The sequence below is a fragment of the Bos indicus x Bos taurus genome, chromosome 9 (assembly GCF_003369695.1).
Source record: "Bos indicus x Bos taurus breed Angus x Brahman F1 hybrid chromosome 9, Bos_hybrid_MaternalHap_v2.0, whole genome shotgun sequence".
Classification (NCBI taxonomy): domain Eukaryota; kingdom Metazoa; phylum Chordata; class Mammalia; order Artiodactyla; family Bovidae; genus Bos; species Bos indicus x Bos taurus.
The window spans coordinates 29,476,965-29,501,969 of NC_040084.1; the positions used below are offsets into that span (position 1 = coordinate 29,476,965).

The window sequence follows — 25,005 nt, forward strand, 5'->3', positions numbered from 1 at the left end:
TCTACACATAGATTCTCATAGAATTCCTTCCTTTCCAATTCTCTTCAAAAAAAAATTAATTTTCCTAAAGCAATACTTCTTTACCTTCCTATTTCAGTCCTTTGTTCATGTTTGGGGAATCTTACCACTTTCTTCCGTGGTAGAAATTTCTCTTTTTGATCTCTTTTATATTTGGCAACTTGAATGGCACCTCAAACTTTGGTCAAATGTTTATAGGAATCTCTGGTTCAAGAAGTTGGGATGTATTCCTGTTACATGATTAAATACGACTGTTTCAGTTCTAGTTCAGCAAGTACGCAAGAGGAAAATGTGTTTTCTTTTCCCACTAGATCATCTAGTAGATAATGCTTATCATGGTGGGCACCAAGATTATAAAACCAAATCTCAAATCCAAAATATATTCATGCACACCTGCATACATGCATGTATGTATGTCTGTGTCTGTGTGAAGAATAAAAGGCTACTGTTAAAACTTTTATCTTTACCTTTACTTCCTCAGAAAAATGGGCTCCGCCATTATTATTCTAAGAAGTATTTGACACTTTCATGCCCCAGCTTACTGTTATATTATTACAGAAGACATAACACTAAGTATTAAAAAGTGGCTTAGCCTTTGTTCCCTTTCCTGAGAAGTGCTTGCCTGCGTATGTGCTCAGTTGCTCAGTCATGTCTGACTCTTTTTGACCCCACAGACTGTAGTCTTCCAGGCTCCTCTGTCCATTGAGTTTTCCAGCTTCAATTAAAATTTTTATGATTTACCCTTCTAAAAAAGTGTGTGTTTGAAAAGGGAGTAATTTCAGGTAGGGAGTACTCCATTTTGTATATAAGGTCTGTTGGTGTTTAGTTGCTAAGTTGTGTCCGACTCTTGTGACCCCGTGGACTATAGCCCTCCAGGCTCCTCTGTCCTTGGAGTTTTCCAGGCAAGAATACTGGAGTGGGTTGCCATTTCCTTCTCCAGGGGATCTTCCTAAACCAGGGATTGAACTCGCATCATGTATTGGCAGGTGGATTGTTTACTGCTGAGCCACCAGGGAAGCCCCTTGTATATAATACATGAACGAAACAATACATGTGAACATGAGTAAGATGGAGAGGACATTTGGAAATGTACCAACATTGCACTGTCTTACCTTGTGATTTACACTAAGGCAGGGAGGACAAATCAATGCTTACTCTCATTATCAACAATCCTAAAAGCTCATTAATAATAAATCTGACCTTAGGACGATGGGAGCTACTTCTTCCTTTCCATTGTCAGTACAAAACAAGAGTAACGAGAAGGTCTAGTGTCATTCTAGAGATTGAAAATTGGCTAACTTTGACCACAAAGAGCAGACTTCAGTGAATTATGCTATAAAAATCCCTTCTCCTTTCCCCCCTCTCTCTCCTTCTCCTTCTTCTTCAGGAACAGAGGCAGAAGTTGCAGCAATATGAAGCTTTTAGTTTGAATGAGGATTGGCAAAGTCTGATCCATGGATCAAATCTGACCCTCTGCCTATTTTGGTATAGTCTGTGACCTAAGAATGTTTTTGATGTTTTTAAATAGTTGTGATTAATCCAAAAGAATAATGACATTTCATGATACATAAAATTCAAATTTCAATATTTATGAATATAATATTGGAACAGCACACTCGTTTGTTTATATATCATTGCTTTCATGCTATATTGGCAAAGTTAAATAGCTGCAACAGAGACCTTATGTGATACTCTCATCACTTCACATTTTTATTTTTGTACATTACAAATCACAGTGATGTAATTATAACTCAACAGCACTTCAAATGGCATGCATATTGCTGTACCATGACATGATTTTTAAAAATTGCCAGTGTGTATCTATCATGTCAACACAAGAAAAATGGAGAAAACTGGACTTTGAAAGTTATACTTTTAAGGCACAGTGTAGTATGGATTATTTTATCATTGAATTAGATGCTGAAAGATGGTATTTACTGTTATGTGACACTATAGCTGTACTAAAATAATACAACATGCATCAACATTACCAAGCCAAGCATTCTATATAGAAAGAGTGTGTAGCTGGACAAATTTACCAAGCCTGTTAAAGTTTCTTGAACAAGAAGAATTGCCTCGATCAGTATTATTGAATACTGAATAGCTTTGCAAGGTTGTTTTTGCTGTAGCCCTGATAATGTCTCTTAATGAATTAAATCTAAAGCCATGAGACAATACAGACTTTATATGTGAAACGTACACAGCAGCGATGACATTTGGACAACTGTTTTTGTGAGTGACAAATAATTTTAAGCTGCTTTATACACATCACATGCTGGCAAAAGTTAAAACAAGAATCAAGGTTTTTATCCCCATCCAAACTTACAGTGAGTATATTTTTGGAGCTTCAACTCTAGTTCCAGCAGCATTTTTCAGACCTTGAGGCAAGTGGAAAAGAAGTTTCATTATTTCAAATCCATTTAATTATACAATTGAGAAACTTTCACCTAACCTTAATTGGAAGTGATTAATCTGAAGTATAAGGACATGCTAAAAGGCAAATATCAAAAGAGGAATCTAACAGAATCTTGTTAATGTATTTCAGTCTTTAAATATGATTAAAATCATATGCTGATGGATTGATAACAGTAGTTGGCAATATTGTATCTATGAAAAGACATTTTGAAAGATGAAATACTCTATAAAATCTCATTAGAGATAACATTAACAGATTATTATTTATAATTGATTTTGATGTTAGGGGACACAACTTTGAACTCCAGTGAAGCAAAATGTTACACCCCTTTCTCAAAAAAAGCTAACTCCATTTTTTCTATTTGCAATCCTGTATGATAAAACATTATTTTGTAATTCTCAAAATAATGTGACTACGGAGTACTCAATGATCATTATTAGATTTAAAAGCAAATAGAAATGTGTTTTCTCTGTTATTATATAGGTACCTACATACTTAAATCCTTAATGTTTTCACTTAGTTCACATACTTTAAAATATTTATTATCTGGGCCCTTACAGAAAAAAATTTTCTGATCTCTGATCTAAATGAAGTAAATTTGAGTTCTGGTTTCATCATCATAACACAGAAGAAACTGATGGCAGGAAGAAGATGCTGAAGGCCACAGACCACTGGGCTTGGGATGGGTTCTGTCTTGAGGACTGCAGGGAAAGAGATTGGCTGCAAAGGTCGTATCTGAGGCTTTTTTCTCTTAAAGAGAGCAGAGGTTAGCATGGGATTAATTCTTCTATTGTCATAATTAACCAGGGGTCTTTGGAAATCTTTGATCTCAAGACCTTTAAGAAAGACTAGACCGAAGGGTTGTTTGTTTTTTTTTTTTAATTTGCACAAATAAATAAAGCATTATTATTTCCCAATATTGTTAAAACCAGAAATTACTTATACATACACTAAAATAAATTCTGAAAGGTGCCCACCAACTTGTTAATATGGATTCTCTTTGGGTCACAGACTTATACATTATTTTACTATATTCTTTTCTTTAACCTAAGAAAGCCTTCCTCAGCAATCAATGCAAAAAAATAGAGGAAAATAACATAATGGAAAGACTAGAGATCTCTTCAAAAAAATTGGGAACATTTCATGCAAAGATGGGCTCGATAAAGGATAGAAACGGTATGGACCTAACAGAAGAAGAAGATATTAAGAAGAGGTGGCATGAATACACAGAAGAATTGTACAAAAAAGAGCTTCACGACCCAGATAATCACAGTGTGATCACTCACCTAGAGCCAGACATCCTGGAATGTGAAGTTAAGTGGGCCTTAGAAAGCATCACTATGAACAAAGCTAGGGGAGGTGATGGAATTCCAGTTGAGCTATTTCAAATCCTGAAAGATGATGCTGTGAAAGTGCTGCACTCAATATGCCAGCAAGTTTGGAAAACTCAGCAGTGGCCACAGGACTGGAAAATGTCAGTTTTCATTGCAATGCCAAAGAATGCTCAAACTACCACACAATTGCACTCATCTCACACGCTAGTAAAGTAATGCTCAAAATTCTCCAAGCCAGGCTTCAGCAATATGTCAACTGTGAACTTCCAGATGTTCAAGCTGGTTTTAGAAAAGGCAAAGGAATCAGAGATCAACTTGCCAACATCCGCTGGATCATCAAAAGAGCAAGAGAGTTCCAAAAAAACATCTATTTCTGCTTTATTGACTATGCCAAAGCCTTTGACTGTGTGGATCACAATAAACTGTGGAACATTCTGAAAGAGATGGGAATACCAGACCACCTGACCTGCCTCTTGAGAAACCTGTATGCAGGTCAGGAAGCAACAGTTAAAACTGGACATGGAACAACAGAGTGGTTCCAAATAGGAAAAGGAGTACATCAAGGCTGTAGATTGTCACCCTGCTTATTGAACTTATATGCAGAGTACATCATGAGAAACGCTGGGCTGGAAAAAGCTGGAATCAAGATTGCTGGAAGAAATATCAATAACCTCAGATATGCAGATGACACCACCCTTATGGCAGAAAGTGAAGAGGAACTAAAAACCCTCTTGATGAAAGTAAAAGAGGAGAGTGAAAAAGTTGGCTTAAAGCTCAACATTCAGAAAACTAAGATCATGGCATTTGGTCCCATCACTTCATGGGAAATAGATGGGGAAACAGTGGAAACAGTGTCAGACTTTATTTTTTGGGGGGCTCCAAAACCACTGCAGATGCTGATTGCAGCCATGAAATTAAAAGACGCTTACTCCTTGGGAGAAAAGTCATGACCAACCTAGATAGCATATTCAAAAATAGAGACGTTACTTTGCCAACAAAGGTCCATCTAGTCAAGGCTATGGTTTCTCCAGTGGTCATGTATGGATGTGACAGTTGGACTGTGAAGAAAGCTGAGCACCGAAGAATTGATGCTTTTGAAATGTGGTGTTGGAGAAGACTCTTGAGAGTCCCTTGGACTACCAGGAAGCCCAGCCAGTCCATCCTAAAGGAGATCAGTCCTGGGTGTTCATTGGAAGGACTGATGCTGAAGCTGAAACTCCAATACTTTGGCCACCTCATGCGAAGAGTTGACTCCTTGGAAAAGACCCCAATGCTGGGAGGGATTGGGGGCAGGAGGAGAAGGGGACGACAGAGGATGAGATGGCTGGATGGCATCATCGACTCAATGGACATGAGTCTGAGTGAAGTCCGGGAGTTGGTGATGGACAGGGAGGCCTGGCGTGCTGCGATTCATGGGGTCGCAAAGAGGACACGACTGAGCGAATGAACTGAACCTTTTTCCCTCTGATCTTTCTACAGCGGGTATTTGTTATTTTACTCTTTCTCTTTGTCTTGAATCTTTTTTCCTTGATGTTTCCACAGTGATTATATTTCATTTTAAAATTTATACTTAAAAAAATTATCCTGACAAATTTTTACAATTTCTTTTCAGAAACCTTATAAGGATCTTTCTTTCTTATAATTGAAAGAAAGATCAGTAAGCTAGCTATCTTGTGTCCCCTGTAAACTCTTTCAATTTATTTAAGAAAACCAAATTTTAAAAAAATTAAAGGAATGCCCACACACAGAGTAGAAAATAATGTTCTTAAGTAACTGAATATACTCATATCATTAACAAACACAGAAGGCACCATTGTTGCTAAAGGAAATATGAGCATTTTTTCCCTTAAAAAATAAAAGATATGTAAGAGAGTCTAAAGAAAAGGAATTAATAGGTTTCTTGTCATGACATTTTTAATAAAAAAAAAACAAACTTTTTTTTCTTCTTTTTTTTTTTTTTAGTTTATTTGGCCACATGGGGGTCTTGGTTGTGTCAGGCTGCATCTAGGTCCCTAACCAGGGATCAAACCTGGGCTCCTTACGTTGGGTGCACAGAGTCTTAGCCACTGGACTACCAGGCAAGTTCCCCCAAGAACAACTTTTTTAATAGAATGAAAAATTACTTTTATGTGCATCAGTAAGCATTGTCTATTTTAAAAATATTTTCATTATCTTTTTAAATATCTTCAAATTATATTTTAAAAAATCGAATCCATTTATATTATTTAAAGTTATACACAGTCCTGACCATGATACATTCTTCTCATATTATGGCTTATAATATGTCATTATTATGACATAATATGTGCTAAATGTCTATCACATGCTAACACAGTCATGTGTACATAACTGTGAATCTGAGAAAGCATCAGGTTTTATAAGTTATTTGTCTGAGATGCACAGCAGCAGGGCCAGGTTAATTACATCGTCACATCCCAGAATACTGAGATACTATCACTGTTCCTGCCGATGATGTTTTCTTTGTTTCCATAGAGTTATATATTTACAGCAAAACTGTATATTTTTCTAAACAGATGTTTGTGTTTGTTTACTCCATTGATGTAGAGAACACTTAACATTTTTTGATAATTTTAATGCTAAGAGATGGCATTGACTAATGTGAGTATCTTTAAAGCTCACCACAGCTGTCTAATAAATTGCATGTATAAAATCACAAGTTTACTTTTTCTGAAACTAAGGTCAATTCTTCATGTCTTCTTACTAACCTTCAATATTTTCAGGAACAAATATGGAAGATCTAGAAAAAATCAGAACAGGGACTATTAAAATAGTTTTTCACTTCATTTCCCAACATCTTAGGGAAAAAATAAAAATCAGACTTTGTACAGACCAGCATGAAAAGATTATGTCTTGTCTGAACATAATCAGGCCAGGAAAATAACCACTTTTCATGTAGCTCTTGTTTGCAAGTTTATAATCAAAAAGATGATATTTACCATTCCTAAGTTCTTCAAAGACTTAGAGGATAAAGGAGGACTTTTTATAATAATGTCTTTAGAACAGATTTTCATGTGAAGGCAGAATAGAATCGCCAGTATTCTTTTTGTCAACATACCTCTGGGAGGTACATTAGGATTAAGTCTACTCTAATTACCATTTGTTAGCTGACAAAGGTGGGTTTTAAACTAATGAGTTCGAACATGAAGTTTGCATGTGTATGAAAAAAAGAAAGAAACAAGATCAAGTCAAGCTAGTCTTTATCACTTGTCTGGCAATCAATCACATGCCTTCCATAGAAAGCTGTTAGTTTTCTATCTGAAGTATTCGCTTTGATATACTTAGAGAAAAACAAGATGTGCATTGAAAATAATCTGTCTTCCTTCATCTTCTTGGCTTTGTAACTTTTAAAAGTAGCTCACGTTTTTAAAGATAGTAATTTCTTTATTACATTTATGTCATTATTCTACAAGTTAAGTCTTACTTTTCTAAGATTCAATAACAAAATAGTAATAGTCATAAGAAAGGAGGTTCCCTTGAGGATAAGATATATATACCATATTCGATTTGCTTATTAAATATTTTACTATGCTTATCCAATTATTACTTCTTTTAAAGGGTACCTTTTGGAATATGGAGTTTAAATAGTCATTTACTCTAAGTAGTAAAAAGAAGTCTGCACATCTTAAGTGGGTTTAGTTGATAATTTAAAACAATCACTCTTTAAAGAACTGGCCAAATTTTCCATCATGGAAGCAGCATCCCCAGGCAACATGAAAAGCAAGGCTGTAAAAGAATTGAGAGGGAAGGACAGAGGACAGTAGGCCCAAGACAGAGGATTCCCTTACTTGGGGCACGTTTTGTTCAGTGGCGTCAAAGGGGAGAGGGCTACAAAGTTAATGATCTGGCTCTCTGGTAGTAAAGATTTGCTTGGCAAAATTTTTACTAAAATCAGAACTGGTAAAGAGTTCCACTTTACTTTTCCCAATGTCCGATCAGTTACTAAACCCTGGAGTTCTTATCTAAAAATTTATGTTGGACACATTAACAGAATGTATAAATGTATTATTTAATACCTGGATAAATGAATAAGCAAACAGATGAATGAATGAGGCACAGTGATGAAGGCTCTTTTCACTTACTATCTCTCAGGTAAGACGCTGCATCCTGATTCTAAGAACACCTTTCCAAACACAACAAAGTTAGTGGATGAGCCCAAAAATCAGCTTGCAATTCTATGAACGGGAGATGAAATCAAGTTCAGTATCAAGACCTTCATTAAAGGACAGAAAAGCATTTTGAAAAATCAGAATAGAAGAGAATGTTGAAACTAAAAACCTAGTTAGTAAATACAGCTTATCTCTGGTACACAAGGCATCATGTCTTGCTGGTGACGTGACTCCGTTGTAAGGGCCACCCCCTGGGGGTGCTGAGATTCCTAAAAAAACTTCCTAGTCATCCAAGAAAAACTTCCTAGGCAACCAGGATTATGTCTTTGGATCACATGCGGCCAACAGGTGGGTAGAGTGGCAGGAGGCTGGAGGAAAAAAGGCAGGAGATACAAGGCAGAAACCAACCAAATTCATTTAACTTCAACTACTCTTCTCATTTTTTAGTGTAGCTCAGGCTATATTTTAAAATTATTATACCTAGGCTTCTGTGGCGGCTCAGTGGTAAAGAATCTGCCTGCCAATGCAGGAGACACGGGTTTGATCCCTGATCCTGGAGGATCCCTCATGCCTCAGAGTAACTAAGCCCAGGTGCACACCTACTGAGCCCCTGTGCCGCAGCTACTAAAGCCCTCAAGCTCTAGAGCCCAAGGTCTGCAACAGGAGACACCTCTGCAATGAGAAGCCCTTGCAATGCAACCGGAGTAGCCTCCACTTGTTGCAACTAGAGCAAAGCCCACACAGCAATGGAGATCCAGCACAAACAAAAGTAAATAAATAATTATTTTAAAAATTACTATGCCATTATTTTACTATATTTTATCATTTAAATGCCTACAGAATTTATGTTGGCGTGTAAGTTTTGTTTTTCCTTTGAAACACAACTAATTTGTTGACCATTTGACCACACACGAACTGTAAAGTCGCAATCTGTTTTCAAAGATCTTGAGCTATCTTCTACTAAGCTGAAAGCAAGAAATAAGAGAATCTTGCAAAAACTTCACAGTACTTTGACATGAGTGGAGACCTAAGGGGTTTAGATAATTCAGATAAATGCACAAACATGTAAGTGCTTGTCAAATTCAAGCCTTTTCCATTTTTCTCTTTAGTTTTTATGGTATCAGTTGCAGAAGACTGTTTAGCCTCCAGGCAAGACTTGGATATTTCATATTTCTTTTAGCTGGAAATTAGAAAAAGGAACACATTCCATATGAAAGACATTTTTGAAAGACAAGTATGCAGAAATATTTGCTCTAATAGTATCTATCTTACATAGAAAATAACCCTAAGAAAAGAAAAACAAGTTTTGTTGGGATGCCTCGTATGACATGCATGATAATGTTCTTTCTGGTTTATGTCACAATGCTGTACTTTGCTAAAACAATGTTTACCTTGATTTGGGGTTCCTCATCTTGTCTTCCTCTTCCTGGCTTGGCTTTAGCTTTTAAACTAAACATAAAAATAAATGAAGGCAGAGAAAAATTTTTACAAGCAAGTGTCTTATAAGAAATAACAGCAGACTCATTAAGTTTTATCTTTTTTGATTTATTCCAACTTGAGATGTACTAAAAACTGTAAGGCAAGTTTTAACATCATGTCCTTTAATCTAAATGCAGTACTTTCTTACCTACTTTCATTAGTGAAATTTACAAATTTTAAAGTTTAAGTACATGAAAAATATTTAAATCTTAGTACTGCCAGTCTCTGCTAGGATTCCCCTTATAAATTTTTCAGGGAGACAGAGACGACTTGTAGGAAACTTGGCATCACTTCTAATGTTACCAAGTTAGATTGTGTGTGACAGAATGTCCAATTTTCAATAAATACCATTTCAACAAGTAGTAAACTTGAAGATAATCTCACTGAGATCTGAAGTACAATATTCCATATCAGATTGGAAGTTGTACACAGATTTTTGATATTCAGAAAAAGGTAACATTTCAGTTGCAGATATATTTTACAGGCTAAGACTTAAGCATACTCCGAATACTTAATATCAAGTTATGGAAAACAGTATGCAAAGTTTTCATTTTTCCTAGCAAACAGGCACTCTGGAAACTCTAAACAAGAATAAGATTCTTTGAAATGTATTATGCTTTTAAATCAAAGACTTGTTTGAAAAAAAAAATGATGCTCTTCTCTTCACAGTAGAGTTGGAGAATGTTTACTAGTCACTCTTGTGGGCAATATTAGACAAAAATATTAGAAATCTTTTAACATGCCAAGCTAACATTGAATAGTCTTCTGAAAGGTCTGTAAAGCATCTACAAACATTTCTGTAAACAGACTAATTTTTAAATTGAAAAAAAAATTCTTGCTTCTATATTAGTGAAAAGTTAAATGGTCTATGAAACTTGTTATGTCTTTGGAAATAAGCTGTTTCTTGGCCAAAAAAAAAAAAAAAAAAAGACACTAGGCCACTCGAGGTCATTCCTTCTGAGTCACTAACTCAAGGGCAAAGCATGGTGTTTTAAATGCCAGTAAAGACATAGCCCTCTTGACTGTGCTCCTCGTTTTCATGATACAGTCTCATGTTTTGGATATTTCTGGTTTAATGAAATTCAAATCATGTTGACAGGACATTCTGGGAGCTTGTGTGCAAGCAGCTAAGTCTCATTTCATCCTGGTATCTCCCTAAGAATGGCCATATAGCAGAGGCTAATCCAATCTTTATCGAGCTGAATTCATCTCAGATGGGCTTTCTTCTTTCCTAATAATTTCACACTGTGACTTCTACCTGTTTTCTTTGTTGTGTGTCTACATTGGAGCACATCTTACTGATTTCTGCACCATGTAACAGGAACAAGATGTACATGATCGCCTACTCGATTCTGAGCCTGAAGTGAATAAACAGTAAAATTTTGGGAGTTCCAGGAAGGAGTAGTAGGCAGAAGGAATGTGCTGCCAGACATTTTCCTGTCTACTGGGGAATTTGGTGCGGTAGAAGTAAACACAGGTTTAGAAGTAAAATGGGCACATTTTCAAACCGCCACCCTTCCCTCAAAGTGTAACTGTTCACTGAACTTTGGTTATTCATCAGTAAAATGGGAAGAGCAAGAGTTACCTGTTGGGATGTTAGGAAGATAAAATGTTACACGTAAGGCATTCAAAATAATGCCAAACACACAAACAGTAGCTATTACAATTTGAACTATAAAGATTGCATGCATGAGTGCTCATCATCTCAGTTGTGTCTGACTCTTTGAGGCCCCATGGACTATAGTCCGCCAGGCTTCTCTGTCCATGGAATTTTCCAGGCAAGAATACTGGAGTGGGTTGCCATGCCCTCCTCCAGGGGATCTTCCCAACCTAAGGGAGAACCTGTGTCTCCTGCATTGCAGGTGGGTTCTTTACTGTTGAGCCCCTGGGGAAAGATTATGGTGTTACAAGATAAGAAATTTTCTTTTTTTAGGTCACATTTTTAACGAGAAATGCCTCAGCCTGTCAAAAGAGGTCTCAAATTGCTCCCTCTCATTTCGTCAATATGTTCTTAAGGCTGACCTCATCCGAGAATTCAGTTGCCATTGAGAAGACAGCTGAGAGCTCAGTCACTACATATAGCATCTTCCCTCCCAGGGTTGGTGAGCCATTCAGACGCTGCATTTATGCTTAAAATGTTAGAAACAAGCAACATCCCCTAGAATCAATCAATAAAGTCCTTCATCTCTCTGACAAAAGACAAAGAGTCACACATTGGCTTATAAGATAAAGTCCAATAATAAAAGCTAGTGTACTTCCTTGGGTACAACTCCTTGAATATAGTTCCTTTCAACTGAAGATCTAGGAAGTAAGGACACAAATTATATCCCCTCTGCATTAGTCAGGGTTCTCCTGAGAAACAGAACCCATAGGATTTTATGTATATATAGGTATTAGGTTGGTACAAATGTAATTGCAGTTTCAGATCATGGATTTTAAATCATTGTAACTAGGCTCAAACAAATCAAAATAGGAGCCATTACAATCAACACATTTTTCCAATCAGAGATAAGTTTGTTTATTCCTATAGCATACATATCCATGCTTTGGATTTCAATGAACTCTTGGAAAGCATTTTCTGCCTCCTGCTGGTTATGGAAGCATTTTCTCTGCTAAAAGTTGTCAAGATGCTTGAAGAAGTGATGGTTGAATGGTGAGAGATCAGGTAAATACTCTGGATGAGGCAAAACTTCGTAGACCGATTCATTCAACTTTTGAAGTGTTGGTTGTGCGACTTGCGGTCAGGTGTTGTCATGGAGAAGAACTGGGCCCACTCTGTTGAACAATGCTGGCTGCAGGTGTTGCAGTTTTTGGTGCATCACATTGATTTGCTGAGCACGCTTCTCAGATATAAGGGTTTTGCCTGGATTCAGAAAGCTGCAGTGGATCAGACTGGCAGCAGACCACCAAACAGTGGCCATGAACTTTTTTGGTGCAGGTTTGGGTTTGGGAAACAGTTCGGAGTTTTTCAGTCCAGCCACTGAGCTAGTCATCACCAGTAGTCATATGCATAAATTCTACTTTCAATCGCATGTAATAATCAGATTGAGAAATGGTTTACTGTTGTTGTATACAATGAGAAGATGAAACTTCAAAAATGATATTTTTGATTTTAGGTCAGCTCATGAGGCACCCACTTATAGAGCTTTATCACCTTTCCAATTTTCTTCAGATGCCAAATGACCATAGAACGGTTGCATTGCCAAATTCTTGTGCAGTTGTAACAGGATCAGTTTCAATGATGGCTCCCATTGGTTGTTGTCAACTTCCAATGGATGGCCACTGTGTTGCACATCTTCAAGGCTCTCGTTTCAGTTGCAAAACTTCTTGAATCACCACTGCACTGTACGTTTGTTAGCAGTTCCTGGGCCAAATGTGTGGTTGAATTGTCTCTGCTTATTTAAGACTCATTTTGAACTCAAATAAGAAAATCGCTTGAATTTGCTTTTTGTCTAACACTATGTCCATGGTCTAAAATATATGTAAATTATGCAGTAAGATACTGGAGTGGGTAGCCTATCCCTTCTCCAGGCAATCTTCCCAACCCAGGAATCAAACTGGGGTCTTCTGCATTGCAGGCAGATTCTTCACCAGCTGAGCTATCAGGGAAGACAATAAGTTATTAGCAAAGAAACATAAAGTGAGAAAAGCACATCAAAATGATGTATAACATAACTGCATTTAAGAATGTATTCCAATGTCAAATGGCAAATTTCAACAATGCAATAGCCCTAATTACTCTTGCACCAACCTAATATATGCTCTGGAGTTCCAGAGGCCTGTCTTAATTTTGTGCTGTCTTTATCTTTCAGTTCAAGCTGATATAATGACTTCTAAAACCTATGGGCTTCCTTCTGATTAATTTACTTTCCACTCTGTTAGATAAAAGTCAAACCAATAGATTTCTCTGAGCCAGTCCCTCTCAATCTTGGGCTCCCTGGGCTGGAGATGTAAGCTTGTGAATCATTAACGTAATATATAATAATTGAAGCTATGGATGTGAATGAAACTTCTTGGAGTGACAGAATAAGCAGAGACTAGAAGAATTCTTATGATCAAACTTAGGCTGTTTAAAAAAAGAGAAAAGTTTAGCAAAAGTAAAAGAGAAAGAGAAACTAGGTTTTTATTTTTTTCCTGGTAGCACAGCCTATGGGATCTTTATTCCCTGACCAGGGATTGAACCCAGCTCTCAACAGTGAAAGTACAGAGACTTAACCACTAGATCAACAGGATATTCCTGAGATCATTTGTTTTTGCAAAGACTATGATAGGCTAAGATCTGATAATTTTAATACATAAAATGTTTTTATAAATAAAATTAAGGTTATTTGAACTTTGCCAGGGGAAGGAGATAGTTAGGGACTTTGGGAAGGTCATAGACACACTGTTTTATTTAAAATGGATAACCAACAAAGACTTATTGTATAGCACATGGAACTCTACTCAGTGTTATGTGCCAGGCTGGATGGGAGGGAGGTTTAGGGGACAATATTTTCATCTGAACCTACTACAGCATTGTTAATCAGCTATACCTCAATACAAAATGTTTTTGGTGTTAAAAAAGTAAAAATTTAAAAATAAATAAATAAAACTAAAGTTATTAACGTATCAGAAGAAAAATGGTCAAAAGGAAACATAGATTAGACAATGAAGTACAAGTCCCTTAACAAGCTGTCAATGACCTGCAAATAATTTTTTAAAACCTTTAAAAATATCAAATTGAAAAGATTCTTTTGAAGTATTGAACTCAAACTCAGGAAGGGTGAGAATAGATTAGCACTTACATATACTACTGGTGGGGCTTCCCTGATAGCTCAGTTGGTAAAGAATCTGCCTGCAATACAGGATACTCCAGTTTGATTACTGGGTTGGGAAGATCTGCTGGAGAAGGGATAGGCTACCCATTACAGAATTCTTGGGCTTCCCTTGTGGCTCAACTGGTAAAGAATCCACCTGCGGGAGAGACCTGGGTTCTACCCCTGAAGATCCCTTGGAGAAGGGAAAGGCTACCCACTTTGGTATTCTGGCCTGGAGAATTCCATGGACTGTATGGTCAGTGGGGTGGCAGAGTTGGACATGAATGGGTGACTTCCACTTTCATACTGGTGGGGCTGTAGCTTGATACAAGAGGGCAATATTTAAGCAACATGAAAGAAGACATTTAGAAAGTTTATTTAGTAATTTCTAGAAAATGAATTTTAAAAAGTAGTTAAATGTTTATGTGTGAGAATGTTCATTGAAAACACCATTTTTTACAAGAATGATAATTGAAGCATCAATTTTAACAAAAAAAAATCTGGAACTATCAATATTTTCAATAGAAGAATGATGAACTATATTATGAGGCACACATAGAATTAAGAATTTCAAAACTAATAACAATTATGCTTTAATGAAATAGAAGTATGATCATAATATGATGTTAACTGAGGAAAGCAAGACATAAAACTGTGTAAAATATGATTCCAATTTAGTTTAAAATATATACGTATTATAATCCAGAAAAAATATATCAAAATGTTAATACCATTTACCTTTGTGTGATGCAATTATGAGAGATTTATATTTTCTTCTTTATTCTATCTAGCTTTCTCTTTCATTTTCCCACACTAAGCATGAATTACTTTAAAAAAAATAAAAAATGAGCCTAAAATATGTGGTACTTAAAGGCTTTTCTTTGCACAATTGCACCAGTGAAAACTAAGTGCTCAGTCGTAAAGACCCTGTGGGAAAAGTGGCCATCCCAGGGCAGATGGCAGGATAAAAATGCTGTATGGGGAGCGCAGAGAAATTCAGACTGAATCAAAACAGAGACAATTCCCTTAGGTGGGGTGTTTTCTGAAAATCTGGCACAGAAACCACTTATCCGTACTAGATCTTGCCCAGAAACCTTAAAAGAAAAACAAACAGAGCTGCTCTGGCTGAAGGCTGTACCCCTGATCCTTACTCTCTGCCTTCCTCACTCAAGGGACACTGCAGCAGGCTCTGCTGACACATGAGGTCTAAGAAACACTTTGAAAATCAAGAAAATCATCTTATGCTGAAGTTTCTCATCAACCACTCCCTAATCAAGATGACCTGGAAACTATCAGACTCTTTTGTGTAATTGTCATGTTCGACTATGTATTACAGCCTAAGAACACTTAAACAATTCTCATGTCAGGATAGATTGGTTCCCTAATTCTTCATCAATTCATTAGCCCTCTCTATTTAAGTCTTCCTTAAAAAATATTATACTAGGCATTATAGGGCTTCCTATGTAGTGCAGTGGTAAAGAATCTGCCTGCCAATGCAGGAGACACGAGAGATGTGAGCTCAGTCCCTTCATCGGGAAGATCCCCTGGAGGAGGAAATGGCAAACCACTCCAGTATTGTTGCCTGGAAAATTCCATGGACAGAGGACCCTGGAGGGCCACAGTCCACGGGGTCACAAAGCATCTGAGGCGACTGAGGGACTGAGCACACACACACATAAATTGCATAAGTACTTGGCCCAGAAGGATTCTACATGATCTTCAGAGTTAAAAATGTGAGCGCATCTGCAAATGCCTGTGGCACTGAGACACTGGGTCAGTTCTGGCTTGATCATCCTTGGCTGTGCTTAACACCAAAGGAGAAAGAATCCTCCCTGTTCCCAGGCAGGGCTGCAGCCTGGACAGGGACAGAATGCTGGCTTGCACAAGAATGGCTTCAGTTGGGCGATGCTGGAGCAAAGCTGCACTTAAACTATCAACTCCAATTGTGGTGAGCAGGACCTGCTGACCCCTGAAGCATTATGACAGGTCTTATTTACTGAATCTACTTAAAACTTTTCAGAGGTTTCAACAGGTAACTTTTCCTCACTTGGATGCCAGTGGCTGCAGTGAAAATGAATGGGATGTCTCTTCTGGCTGTGTGGAAAACTATGGCACAAAAGCACATTCTAGAACTATATCAACCAGCATGTCACCATCAGCCACACATGGCTTTAAGCTCTTAAAATATGGCTAGTCTGAACTGACACATACGGTAATTGTAAAGGACACACCATATTTCAAAGTAGGAAAAAGAATGTAAAATATCTCATTAATAAATTTTCCTATTTATTACATGTTAAAATGATATATTTTTGGTATGTTAAGTAAAATAAAATACATTACTAAAATTATTTGCACCTTACTTTTAAATTTAAATACTAGAAAATTTTAAATTACTTCTGTGGCTCACATTTATGATGGGTATTAAATTTCCGCTGGACAGCACTGTTGCAAAACAAACAGAATTGGGGCTGAAGTTGTTAGTCCCCCTGGTCTTATTTGGGATTTTTTTGTGTGGAGAGGAGAAGATTCTTTGTTCTACAGATGAAGAGAGAGAAAACAGCCGTGTCCTTTTGAGTCACTGATGCATCAATTGGGGTTTGAGTTTCTTTGTGGAAGCAGGAAATACCAGTGACATTCCATAATAAATGAAGGAGATGTGGACTAACCCAAAAATGCACTCAGAATGAGCCTTCTGTTGGCTTGGACCATGGTTAAGAACTGTGTTGAGTCCTTTGGTGACTCTGATTCTGCTTTGTTGCCAACATGAAAAGGAGAATATTATCTAAACATATTTTTTAAAAGGAGTGTGGGTACTAACCATCAAAATGAGCTCAGAAGTGCCATACACGATGAGGACTTGTCTTAACTTTTACTCAGGGATATATCTTCTCATACGGGCTTCCCAAGTGGCACAGTGGTAAAGAATTAATCTATCAATCCAGGAGACAGAGGGGAATTGGGTTCCATTCCTGAGTTGGGAAGATCCTCTGGAGGAGGCAAGGGCAATCCACTCCAGTATTCTTGCCTAGAAAATTCCATGGACAGAGTCTGATTGGCTGCAGTCCATGTGGTCACAGAGAGTCAGACATGACTGAAGATGCACACACAAGGTTTCTTATATTTAGATCTAAACCTTTATGCAGAGTACTTTCCTCTAAAACTGAACACGAATCTTAGGGCTGAAGTCCATGAATTCAGACATGACATGGAGTTATTTATCCCTCCAAGCATCTTCATTCATCATTCAATATATTTTGAGAGTCTGAGTAACATAATGAAAGCGAAAGTGAAAGTCACTCAGTTGTGTTATGAGTAATATTGTGGTAGATTCTAAGATGGAGTTTACACTACACAGTCTCATACTTTCAATGGCCTTAGTTTCTTCATTTGTTTACTCAATATTTATTGAGCACTTACTATGTGCCAGGCAGTCAGCCAGGCATCGGATGCAATGGGTATAAAAAATAGAATAAGATCACTGATCTCCTAGAAATCACAATCCAGTGTGGGAAGTAGACACTTATTAAATAATTATGTGTGAGAGTTCTGAGGAGCAGAAAGCAGAAAGAATTCAAAGCCCGAGTGGAAGGATAGATAGAAAGGGTACAGCTCCTCCAAATATAATGCAGCGGGTGGGTGGGGGGAGAGATGCCCTAAATCCAAATAGCTACCCAAAAAAAGCCAGTGTATTTGATATAAACTCTATGAGGAGAACAAATGTAGCTGGGATGCCTAACACATCTCCATCTATATTGTCTAGACATAAAAACCATTCTTTGGCCACCTGATACGAAGAGTCAACTCATTGGAAAAGACTGATGCTAGGAGAAGTTGAAGGCAAAAGGAAAAGAGAGCAGCAGAGGATGAGATGGCTAGATGGCATCACTGACTCAATGGACGTGAATTTGATCAAACTGGGCATGTAGCATGGAGGAGAAGGGTTGGGAATGGGGTGTTGAAGGGGAGAGAGATGATGAGACCTGAAAACCCAGCCACAGGAGCTTTGCTACCGGAAATATTCAGTAACAGTTTTGACTTGGAGAAGATTGTAGAAGCCCAGTGGCAAGTACCAGCAGTGACCTTGATTGTATTAGTGAATGTTAGCAATGCTAGAACACCATGACCAAGGTCAGTCTGTCAAGGAATATTGCTCAGTGCCAAGGTCCCCAGTTTAGAAGAGCGGGTAAGGACAGGCGGTTCCTAGTTTTTTTCTGCTTTAGGTCAGTGTTGCCCCAAGTGATTCTGATACACTTCCAGAAAAATTTCTCATTAGATTCAGATATCTGCTAGACAGAGATATTTTGTGTGTGTGCAGCTGGGTGAGGGTCTGGATTAGGAACAAACACTTCAGAGGAGACTTTGCAGTGATTCTGATATGGACCCATCCCTAGAAAAGTACGACTGCTTTAGGAACGGAGGGGGAGAATTTTAGTGATCTTACCACCACAAAATTAGAAAGACAACAACAGGGGGCAGGCAATGACAGACAGAAGAGATACATGTCATGATCATGACCAAGTTTGCAAAAAGAAGACAATGCTTTAAACAGACCTTGAAAGAAAATCACATTTTAGAAAGTTGGAGGAAACAAGAATACAATATGTAAAAACTGCTTAGTCATTTAAATTTATAAACAATTTTAATATCTGATATATGAATATATTTGTATTATAAAATATACAATACAGAAGTTTATATTTTAATATATAGATCAAGGCTGTAAGGTCTCCAAATAAACACAGTTGACCTTTGAAACACCACAGGAGTTAGGGGTGCCAACTTCAAAAGTCCACATATAACTTATAGTAGGCCTTCTGTATCCTTGGTTCCTCTGCATTCATGCTTCCTCATTATTCCATGTTCCCAGATTCAATCAACCATGGATCTTGTAGTACTATGGAATATACCATTGAAAAAATGTACATTTAAGTGGACCCACATAATCCAAAACTGTACTGTTCAAGAGCCAATTGTATTCTCTATACTTTGTATATCTTGCTTACCAAATATTCAAATACATAATAAAATTCATTCGTCAAGTCATTCTAATGGTTTTAAAATCAGTGGTGTGATTTTTGGTGATAGAGTTAAATGATTCCCCTTTCTTAGCCGAGATTTTCATATAAAGTTCTTACAAAGACTTCTCCATTAAAGTGAATCTCTTTCCAACAACCATCCAATAGCAAAAGACAGTGGCCCTTTGTCATAACCTTATTGATAGAGGTTGGAAAGCCAGAGGAAGAGAAAAAAAAAAGATAAGAGAAAGAGAGAATGTGTCTATCACATTTCTAGTTTCTGTAAACTTGATGGTTTAAAATCTGCCCTACGTGCTTGTACTAGAGACACCTGATCCAAACAACCTGATAATTTTGCTGAGTCACCTTACTTTGGCCTCCTTTGCTTTCCTCCCCGTCAGGAGGAATCATCCTCCCAGGGCCACTCTTTTCAAAACAAACCAACCAATTCAGCGTCCACACCTCTCTCCACCTCCCACATCAGACTTTCACACTCCTGGCCATCATCCAGTAGCCCTAGTCACTGCAGGGCCAGATGTGAGACAGCTGGGGACAGCCCCAGTGCTCCAAAGTCCCGGAATGATTCAGCTTAGTCAATCCCAAACCTGTCTTCCCTGCCTCACCTATTTCTTCTCACGGAAAACATGAGAAAGGCCCTTGCCCACAGGTTTTTCCCCTCTGACTCCTGACTTCCCGCAGCTCCCCTGTGGCCCTCAGTGGCATGCTGTATATTCTCCCACTTGGAACCTGCCTGTATAATAAATTATTTTTCCAGCATCCATTGTCTCCTTACCTGTAGGCCTTATCATCCTGCTGCTGCTGCTGCTAAGTCGCTTCAGTCATGTCCGACTCTGTGCAACCCCATAGACGGCAGCCCACCAGGCTCCGCCGTCCCTGGGATTCTCCAGGCAAGAACACTGGAGTGGGTTGCCATTTCCTTCTCCAATGCATGAAAGTGAAAAGTGAAAGTGAAGTTGCTCAGTCGTGTCCGACTCCTAGCGACCCCATGGACTGCAGCCCACCAGGCCCCTCCATCCATGGGATTTTCCAGGGAAGAGTACTGGAGTGGGTTGCCATTGCCTTCTCCTTATTATCCTAAATAATAATAAATCTTATTAAAACAAAAGTGGGGTAGGAAGAGGGGTCAAGGGAAGTGGTTATCAGCCAATTCTAGTTACCTGAGCTAAGCATGTGCACGGTTTGTCTGCTTTGTTCCATGAAAAAAGAGCAAGATGGTTGCCTCTTTGATGTCCAGTCAGGGAATAACTGGTGCTGGGATGGAAACGACTGGTTGAAGCCTAGCTAATAAGCAGAACAAATGAAGAAAGGGAAAGAAGAGGGAAAGAGAAACAAGGGTAATTGCTACCAGGCTCAACCAGTGCCAGTGCCTGGAAGAGGTGCAGGACCAGACAGCGGCAGAGATGGGAGGGCCCGGGAATCTTGAGGTTCCTCTATGGGGAGAACTGGCCAGAGGCCGTGGGAAGGAGACAGAGAGGAGGTTCCCACAGTCCCTTCTTGCATCTCACTTTCTTTGATCTTTGAAAAGAATCACAAGAAGATCTCCTCCTCATAAACCTTTACACATGGTTCAGGAGTGGTCAGTCAGGTCAGTCCCTTCAGGGAAAAGCTTTCCAGTAAAGCAATTGTCCTGATGCTACCTGAGTGGTTTAAGCCTCATTTGTGCTCTCTGTGCCCCAGGATTCTCCCAGATTCTTTAGCTGTCGCCAAGTTCCTCCATAATGTGATGTGTGATCTCCCTTCTCCCAGCCAAGGACATTTGAACCCCAAAGAAATCCCTCAACACCTGAAACAAATAATAGGATCTCTTCAGCAGGCCTTCCAGTTCTGGGCCTTAGCGCCCACACCTAAACAGTTTTTCAAAAATCTTGGAATCAAAGCAGTGTGTGGTTTCTGAGGAAAAACCACATGTGCTGAAATTCATTAACTAATTTTAGTACTTATCACATGTATTATTATACTATTTCCCAACTCGTGGAAAAATATTTCAATACTTAATAAGTAGTGTGCCTGTATTGACATGTGCCTCCTGAGTATAAGCCCTGGTTTATTCTATTTAAGAGCAATAAATTCAGCACTCTAAAGAAAGAAAACTTTCATAAACCTAACTGAAGAGATTTTAAGCAAAAGATTTGTATATATAGAGACAAATTGTGTGTCTATACACACATACACATGTACACGTATGTACACACACACACACACACTAAACTGACACCACTTTAAAAGTATCCGGTTTTCCTGAATATAGAAATCCCTTTCTTTTCACAGATTCTCAGTTTCACAGTCCCAGTGGTAGAGGTTCTCCATGCCAACAGAAGTACTCTTCCTTGTGGCATGAAAGGCTCTTTGTTGTTATGTTCTTGCGCTGGTTTCCCATTCAGTATTTTGCAGAATCCCACAGTTATTCTCCACTCTATCATAAACAAAAGGAAAGCAAGTGGTACTTCAGAAAACTGGTACAATTGGTAGAAAAGGAGAGGGGAATCTGTAATAATTTTACATTATAACATTATAAATTCTCTTATTTAAAGAGAATTCAAGGTCATGTCTTTCAAAATAATGAAAGTTTCTATGAAAGTTAACAGTGCTCTCTGAGACCCTCTACCTATAACTGAATGTGTTCCATGATTCCTTGGGGACCTCCAGATCACTCTAGAAAGGCTCAGGATGCATGAGTATCCGGGCCTGCAGAAGGGTAGAAGGCATCATTTTCCCACTCCCTGTCACCGTTAGTTTGGTAACAGTACCACCATGTACCTTTAGGGAATCTCCTCACTCTTGCTCTCCTGTCTGTTGGTATAGTTGTGGCTCACAGCCCCTGGGGCTGGAAGTGAGTTCCTGACCCCAAGCCAAACTCATAACATTCAATCTCAGGATATTAACTAGAACTTTTGTAAAAGAAATTCTTTCTCTAAAGCTGCCCAGCTGGTAAAATGTAAGTCTGAAGCTTTGGTGAACACTTTCACCATACCTCTGAGAAAGCTTCTGAGTGAAGCCAGTATATAGGAAAGAAAGCAGAGCCAAAGATGGTGAGGTAGACACGGAGATGTACCTCTTAGGTTTCTCGTCAGGGAATGACAAAATACCCAGTTACAGGGAGCGTGGTCAGCAGATGGTCCAAAGTTGTCAGCTTCTTCAGAGTCTGCCTCAGCTCTGGAGACCTGCCTCACCTGGGGTCATGCCCTTATGGCTCTCAGTCCACGTTAGTGACAGAGCAAGGTCGCATACAAAGCCTGACTATTGTGACTAATCTTCAGAAAGACTTCATAGTCAACTCTGGGTTCTTCAAGGTTTTGCAGAACCTGTCTCATGGTTTCACTTCTCCCCCTGCCTTTCCCTCATGGGTAACAGCTTTCACTCTGAGCTCCATCTCAGCATCTGCTTCTAGAATACTCTATCTGGGGTAGGTAGAAGAAAGCAGATGATTGATTAATTACTTGGAAAATCAGTTATGGCTGAAATAAATTTTCCCTCCATATAGATTGAATCAATAAAGTAGCAACTGAAAGGTTCTTAACAAAACGAGCTCTATAGATCATAGCACAGAATTTTCATGGGAAATTCTGATAGCTGGTTGTACCTGAATATATCCTATTTTTAGAATTTCTAGCCACCAGCTCTCTCACTTTCCTCAAACTAATCTGATAATCCATCTTAATCTTCTCAGGTTTCTGAGGAATGAAATCTTGACACCCAAATTACTGAAGACTACATAAATCATTAATGAAAAAGGAGGACTTGAGTCCAGAAATGTCTTATTTCAAAGCCTGTTGCAGGCATCAAGGGAAAGAAGGCCTGTGAGTTTGTTTCTAAGGTAAGGAACCACTGAGTCCAGGTATAGGGAGCTTAGAAAGGCAGAGACAGAGAAATGAGATTATGACCTCATATTCAGCCCAAATTTATATTTACTTCCATCCATAGCTTTTGTCTATCTCTTTCGACTCTGTTCTATAAAGCTGACTATAATTTGACTGTACCCTTGCTACTAACTGGAACACTTACAGCACTCCTGTCTCCTAATGGAGCTCAACAGAATGACTGTTGAGTACCACCTACATTACTGACATAAAGAATTCAAATGATTAGGATGTAGTTTCTGCTCCTGAGGGGTTCTATCTAGCGTGTGTAACATGGGTTTATAATGTAGTGTTTGTATATGTGTGACAGTGTCTGCAAAACAATGGTTATAATAAAATGTAACTATGAATGACTGATGATTAATTAACCATAATTTATAATAATTTGGGAATGGTAGGTAGGGAGGCAGAATGGGCCTTGGATGGTTTCAGAGCAAAGGTAGCAGTGTTTAAAGCAACATGCTATGCTCAAAGAATACCAAATAGCTCTATTTCACTAGGTTGTCAAATTCAAGGGGTTGAGAAAGGCATGACAAGAACTATCCAGAAAAGGCAGGAGTCAAGTCATGGAGGATCTTGGATGCCCTTGTCTAATAAGGCATTAAATGTTTACCCTTTAGATACAGTCTATATCTAAAGATATAGACTTGAAGAATTTTATACAGAAGAGGGACATGATCATAGTTAAACTTTAGAAAGATTATTTTAGGGCAGAGGTGGATTCAGGGCAAGACTGATTCACAATCCTGAGTGAATCACAAGTGACCACATCATGGTTGCCAAACGGGCACACTTTGAAACTGAAAAAGGAGCACTGTAATCCTTCCACTCAGAAAATCAGCATAAACTGGGATCCTTTCTGGAAAACTAGATGTATGTTTATACCATCTGAAGGGATTTAAGGACACTGGGATCATTTACAAAGTTTCTGAAATGATCTAATTTGGAGACAAACACCATGGAAGCAGTAGCAGTGGGGATAAAAAGGAAAGATGGATTTAGAGATAGAAGATAAAATTGGGGATCTTTGATTAATGATTGTAAAGGATGAAGAAGAAGAGAGACCCTCTGCTTTTGGCTGTGACATGTTTCAGGTTTGGAAGATGTCCCATCTGTCCATACAAGAAAAAAGTAAACAAACCGAAAATCCGTGACTTTCCTTGGACCTGTCAGAGAACTAAAGTCACAAGGCAAACCTACACTCCCCAATTCTAGCAAGACAGAAGAATCCGGAGTCATAGCTGAGATATATTTACTGGGGTGGAAGCCTCTACAACTATAAACTAGTAGGAACACAAACTGTAATTTTGTGAATTACTGGAGACTGTGTGGGCTAGCATGTGAGTGAGAAATTCCTTAAGGGCACTGGCTTAGGGGGACCACCCACTCATTCATGGGTTCTGCTTCCAGAAATCCTACCAGGTTCTTTTTGTGGAAAAACCAAGAAAATCCCCTTATGGCTTTGGCAGGGGGAGGGAAAAGCTTCAATTTGCAAAAGGTGCAGAAATCCACTGTGTTTTCTATAATAAAGCTCTATGTTCAGAGGAGGAAAAAAAAACCAAAAAACTGCCCATGAAGGTCACAGCCCAAGAACTCAAACCTACTATAAGACAGATTTGTTCATAGGATTAGAGAATGTTTTCCCTTCCCATATCTTACCACCAAACCAACAAGGATCTAGAGTAATAACAATGGATTATTGGTTAAAAGACTGAAAGGTGCTTCTACTCAAGGAAGAGTTCTTATGGAAGCCCAAAATGAATGAAAGACAAAATCAAGGGCACTAGAGGAAGTTGAAGCCTACAGCCAAAACAAACAACACATCCCAATCCAGCTCCTAGCAGATGAACATAAAACTTCACATAAAAGCCTATTTACTTCAATTCTTAATATACACTATATCATAGCTTTCAAAACTAAACTACAAAAATGCATGCAA

The 25,005-nt window shown here is 38.4% G+C and overlaps 1 long non-coding RNA gene across 1 annotated transcript; it reads right to left on the reverse strand.

Annotated features, from left to right (window-relative positions):
* Positions 1-1,010: 1,010 nt before the first annotated feature.
* On the reverse strand, positions 1,011-11,131 carry LOC113898176. Its single transcript, XR_003512554.1, has 3 exons — positions 9,287-11,131; positions 6,495-6,526; positions 1,011-2,396 (listed from the first exon to the last, which is right to left on the reverse strand). It is a non-coding gene; the product is annotated as an uncharacterized LOC113898176 (long non-coding RNA).
* Positions 11,132-25,005: the final 13,874 nt, after the last annotated feature.